The following is a 6000-nucleotide window of genomic DNA, read 5'->3' as shown; positions in this document are numbered from 1 at the left end:
TTTTAGTCTGAAGACCATGGAAAATGTGCACACTCTTCTGGAGGTGGTCTTCTTAAATGTGCAATTACAAAAATGCCTTCCTTTCTCTAATGATTTTAGGAGAAGAATGCACTTTCCAGATTCCTTAATTTTCTTCTTCACTGTCTGCCCAAATGTGACCACCTTTCTGGGTTGGAAGTGCTACAGAATCTTTCCTTCAGACCTCATCTGCCTCATATTTAAGTGTTTCATGCAATTCTTGGCAAGAGATCACTCCCTGACCATGTGACTTGGTGGATTTATGACACCTGTCTCTTGCTATTTCATCATGTGTTGCAAACTTTTTCATATGAGAGTGGATCACTGGTGGGAAGTATGGACTGCATTAATGAGCTCTGGTTTGCAGCTAATCCATGTTTAATGATTGACGTGCATATGTATTTTAGTTTCACTTGTCCTGCCTTATATCTCTGTTGCTATTTTCTGTCACACTCCCACCTTTTGCTTTTTATGTGCATACCAAGAATCAGATCCAGCTGGTCTAGCAGTTAGCTGCTGCTGAAAGAGGCAGAGACACCATCTTTCCCTTGCCCTGGCTGTACTGCACATTCCCACCGCTTTCTTCTTGCATCCCTCAGTCTTTGATTGCCAAGTAATATGTAACAAACAAACCAGTTAATTTCATGTTACTTGGATCTAAAAATAATCTCTGAGAATATCATATTGTAAGAATTTTTCTGTGAAGAAATGAGGAATTGGAGACAATTTTTTTATGTGTTTTGGGCTCCCTAACATACACAGTACAGATCCACTAATCAGTTTCATTCATCACAGAATGGCAGAGGCTGGAAGGCCCCTCTGGAGGTTGTCCAGTCCACCCCCCAGCTGAGAGGAGGCTCAGCCAGAGCAGTCAGATTTTGAGTATCTCCAAGGATGAAGACTCCACAACCTCTCTGGGCAACCTATGTCAGTGTTTGACCACCCTCACAGTAAACAAAGTTTTTTCTAATGTCTTGAAAATAAGTATTTTCTTGCATTTAAGGCATTTTCTTATATTTACACTTATCTCAGATTTACAGATCTGTCTACTGGTAAGTCTTAAATGATTGTATGTTTTCTCTGTGCTTAGATTTTTGTTCCTAAACATCCCAAGATAAAATGAAGGAACTGCAAATGCCACAACACATGGAAGGACCCCCACTGGGTACATGGGTTTGCTTGCCATGTGCATTTTACCGAGAACTCTACTGAGAGAACAAAAACTCCTGCAAAGATCTAAGCAGGTGCTTCATTTTAGATACTGAAAGTGATTCTTCAGACTTTTTTTTTTTTTTTTTTCCCAAATAAAGACCAAGGGAGTGCAATATTTTGTTTATAAATATGTACCGTTAGTTTCCTCTAAGACATGAACACCTGTGTCTGGCCTCAGCTTATTGAGTTGTGTTAAAGTATTACTCATTGGAAGACCATTCCAGTATCGCGATTAAAGTTCATGATCTGTAGGTTAGACTGCTGTAATTTGATCTGAGTTTTCCTTTAAAATGGTGTGGAAGCCATAGCTTCCACATGCAAATGACATCTGTTGAGTTGAGGGACAGTAATGCAACTGAAGGCACTCATCTTCATCCAGTGCTCTTGTCTAGCAACCCGATAACTACAGACAGGTAAAAATTCTTATTCCTGTGTTTATGCGTTAGGAGTCTCCTTGCTGAACAGTCTTTGCTTACTGGCTGTGGCTAATTATTCCTTGTCCTAGATCCAGAGGCTGCGTTGAATGAGGAGTTGAAAAGAGTCAACATAGTTCAGAAATCCTATTTACGTAATGCTTTCCAAATCCTTTGGTTACTATATTCAGAACAGAAATAAATGATTTATTTAGATATTATGACTTGTATCTTTTATCATACTATTTTGGATTATTTTTTATTGTTTTGCAGGATGCTTTGCTTTGTTGTGAGAATAGCTGATTTCTTGGCTAAATGTAGTTTTAATTTTTATGTAGCTAACTTAATAGCCATGGTTTCCACAATCTGTATTTTGATAGCACTATGACAGCGCAGGTTATATCTATGCCAGTTAACAAATCTTATAGTGTTCTGTGACTGAAAACAGACTGAGACATGCCCAACCTGTTGAACTGCATTCATTCAAGTGACCTGCCCCAAAAGTTATTTGACACATCAGTAAAGAATAAATACTGAAAGCAACTGCATCCAGTTTTTTGTGATGTCTCTGCCTGCCCAGCCCTCTGAACAAAATATTTTTCTACAAAAAAGAATTATCAGGTAGGGTAAGAATTGTATGGTATGAATGCATGAGTCACACTTTTCAAGAGGAGAAAGCAGTTAATGCCTCCCAGTAGACAGTACAGAGAGACATCATGGATGAGATAAGGTTTCTGTTCTGTATGAAATTGTTAGGGAGAGCTCAGCCATCAACACAAGAAAAAGGATCTGTATGACAAAGAAGGTAAGGTGACTGTACCTAGTTGAAATAATAACAAATTTAAGAGTGTTATGAAATATGAGATAAGTGGGGTGGGGTTGGGCATTTCAGAACCCTCATTAAAATGCTCTAAAACCAGAAATTGTTGTGGTTAGAAATACTTTCCCTGTGCCTGTTTCTGTTGCCTTTCTAGGTAAGTTGTCTCAAAGAGGGGTTTAAGCAGAGTTTCAGAGTGGTCATGTTTTTGGTTGGGCTCTGCAAAGAATGTGTCAGGAGATCTTAAGGTGCATGGTGGTACCCACAGCTCCCAAAAGAAGCCTCTACTACAGCTCCTTTAGAGCCAGAGTCAGAGACTGCCTCATACTCACCTGGAATTCCTTAACGCACTTGTCTCCACAGCCAGGAATGGGCCTAAATTGTATTGTTAACTCTTTCAGAATGTTTGGGTTATTTTGAGAAAAATTACTACACTAAGGTAATCTTAACTGTCAACCTGGGATATGTATACACTTTGCATTGCACATTGTTTCCTTTTATGTACTGCTTGTCATTAACAATCTTGGCATGACTGCTTCCCAGGTAGTAAATGTATTCTGGCATAATTAAAGCAGTTCCACTTCCCCTTGCAGGCAAAACCTCAGAGGTGGTATCTCTGGAGGGAGATGTTGGAACTGACCAAGAAGTTACCAGCTACTGTTTATCTGTTAACCAGTACACCAGGTACTATCTTTCTGAACCACCATCTCTGACCACCTCTGTGTTAACACTGACAGTGACCTGCTCTGGTCTGTAGGTCATTACTTTGGCAATTGTAAAAACTGAGTTATAAAAAATGAGTGTATTTTTTAATCTTATCTTTTAGCTCATTATATACGTTCAGCTAAAAAAAAGAAAAGGAGTCAGAGAAAGCAATTTGGAGACTGGTGTTTCATCTATGTGAAAATCCCATGTAAAACAATATAACTTAGTTAATTCCTAACAAGGTAGCGGACTTCCTTTAGCAAGGTATCTATATGGGATGTGCTTCTGAGGATATACCCTACTAGCTCTGCTGCTGCAGTCAATGTTTATGGACATAAATTCATGGATCCTGATCCTTGTTGCTGTCACTGTATAAGCAGATTGTTTATCACTGAAGTTTTGGACAGGCACAGGAGCCTGCTTGTATAATTAAAGTTGTAGCATCTGCCCAATAGTTACACACTTAAAATTACTGTGCCTCAGCATCACCTCCCTCTATTGATTCTTCATACCAGCACAAAATGAAATTGAAAATACAAGCAGTTCAGGCAAAAATTCCATTAAGGCCTGTAAAGAGTACAGGATACGGTGGGCTTTCTAGTGCAAAGGCAGGACTACAATATTTTTCCTATCACACAGGAATGTTGTCAGAGGCATCTCAATATTATGTGATGGGAAGGGACATAAATCTATATGCATAAAATTAAATTATGCATAAGCAGTTAGCTTCTGCAGAAGAAGAGGCATAGGTTGTAAACTCTTTGGAAGCCTCTTCTCCCATGCCACCAAATCGTTTACATCACAGAGTATACTCTGGGGAGTATTAGAGCTGCAAAAACTAGCCTGGCCATAATTTTATGTAGGGGTTAAATTAAACACAATCATTGACTGTTTGGAAAATAGAGGCCCAATTGCATTAACAAGGTCGAACTGAATTACTTGTTTTGGAAAAAAAAACGGATCCTTTTTTCTACATTTTACAAAAGATGTGTTAATGTTTCAGGTGACTGTTGCATTCTATATTTGAGCCTTTATTTGAAAATCTAATCGAGTATATCAAGTTCTAGTACAAATATTTGGGGAATCCCTTGTTTATTTTCAGGACAAATATTGTTAAATGGATTTGAAAGAGGACCATCCAAAGACAAATTTTACCAGTAACAGAAAAGCTTTCTAAAAGGAGTGCTTCTCATCAAGCATAATAATACTGCCTAAACAGATGCTGTTTAGTGAGATGGCTGACCTTAAATCTAGCCGTAACAGAAACTTGTGTTCCTCAGTTGCTCAGATGGACTGTAGATTTAATTTGACGACTTCATTTATGATGTATTCCTAAAGGAGTGAAATAGTATTCCACATCGGTTCCTTCTCATGTGTTTTGCTAAGTGACAGTGTCCATTTTATAAATGGCTATTGCAAATCAAAATGATCCCAGGAAAGAGACTGCTCAGTACTCAGCCTCCCAGTCAGGGCTCGTTATGACAGCACTGCGTTGCTGTGGGGGAAGGATGTTTTTCGGTGATGGCTCTGCAGGGGCAGCAGAGCAGGACTGCTGCCAGAGCCTGTTGCAGAAAAGCCAGGACCCCTTCCTAGGGCCATAGAGCCCGCGGTGGCCCCACCAGGCTACGGGGCTGGCAGGTACCTGTGCAAGTTACTGATCCTGGACTGGGTCCTCTGAAGTTGCATCACAGTGCTTTCCACCTCCTCTTCTTGTACCGTGCTGTGTACACCTGGGAATTGCAGCAGGGTGTTTAGTTCCTTGAGCACGGGACTGGAGGTGGGGGGCCAGAGGAAGGAAAAAAAAGCAGTGATCGGGGGAAAACAGGTTGATTGTGGCAAGGCGGTGTCATGCTACGCAGCACGTTGGAGCCCTGAAATAGCAGCTGCGCTTTGAAAGCCTAATGGAAGTCTCGTGCTGCAGCAGAGCACAGCCTGCCAGGGAAGCAGCGTCTGCGTGGGCAAGTCCCTGGCAAGGGCAAGGCCCCCCACTGCCCTCCCGGGGGTAAATGGAGATCAGTGTGGCTGGCCAAGGTTGGGAGAGGTCAGGCTCTGAGTGGACAACAAATCCGTGTCCTGCACCACTTCCGAGAGGGGATCTTTCTCTTCCCCATAGTTTTCTTTGCCTTTCAGAGGATTGATGTATCCTGTCTGATACCTTGTACTAAAAGCCAGTTTTAGTCTGTAAGTGCAGAGACAACTTTTGAAAGGAATGAAGTGGCTTACAGTCAGCGATGCTACCTTCTCCACAGGTACACCTAATTCCTATATAAGAAGGGGCCAGACCTGAGTAAAGAGCAGAGCTGAGCAGGGGGAGGTGGGCTGGGTGATGTGACTGCATGCTTTAGGAGTTACACCTCTGTATGTTTCAATTACAGAATCATGGCGCCGTTTCTCTGTTAGATGGCAGAAGTGTATTTCTATCAGGAATTTGCATCAGGAAACAAACACCGTGGTTTAGCTACCACGTCTGGGAAGAGCTTTCCAGGCAGGGTAGTGGGAGAGGTATGATTAAAACCCTAGTGTGCTTTATATCAGTTCCTCATTTTCTGTGTGATTCAGCTCTCACCAAAGTCAGTGGGAGAATTCACCCATTTAAATGGTGCTTTCACTGGCATTGCCTGCATTCATTTTTGTCATTTTGTCTGCCCTTTCTTTTTTGCCCGTAGGCCACCCGGCTGCTGGCTGGTGGATGTCCTCAGATGCAGGAAGCAGATGGCATGGGAGTTTAAAGGACCTTCTGACAGTCCAGCAGTTTCATGGTCAGTTTGGATGGCCCCAGAAAGCTGGTGGGGAGGGCAGGCAGGGTCTGATCATGATCAGAAAGCACTTTCATAC

Source organism: Athene noctua, chromosome 1 (genome assembly GCF_965140245.1).
Source record: "Athene noctua chromosome 1, bAthNoc1.hap1.1, whole genome shotgun sequence".
Taxonomy (NCBI): domain Eukaryota; kingdom Metazoa; phylum Chordata; class Aves; order Strigiformes; family Strigidae; genus Athene; species Athene noctua.
The sequence above is the reverse complement of the archived record's forward strand: the minus strand, read 5'-3'. Positions refer to the sequence as shown.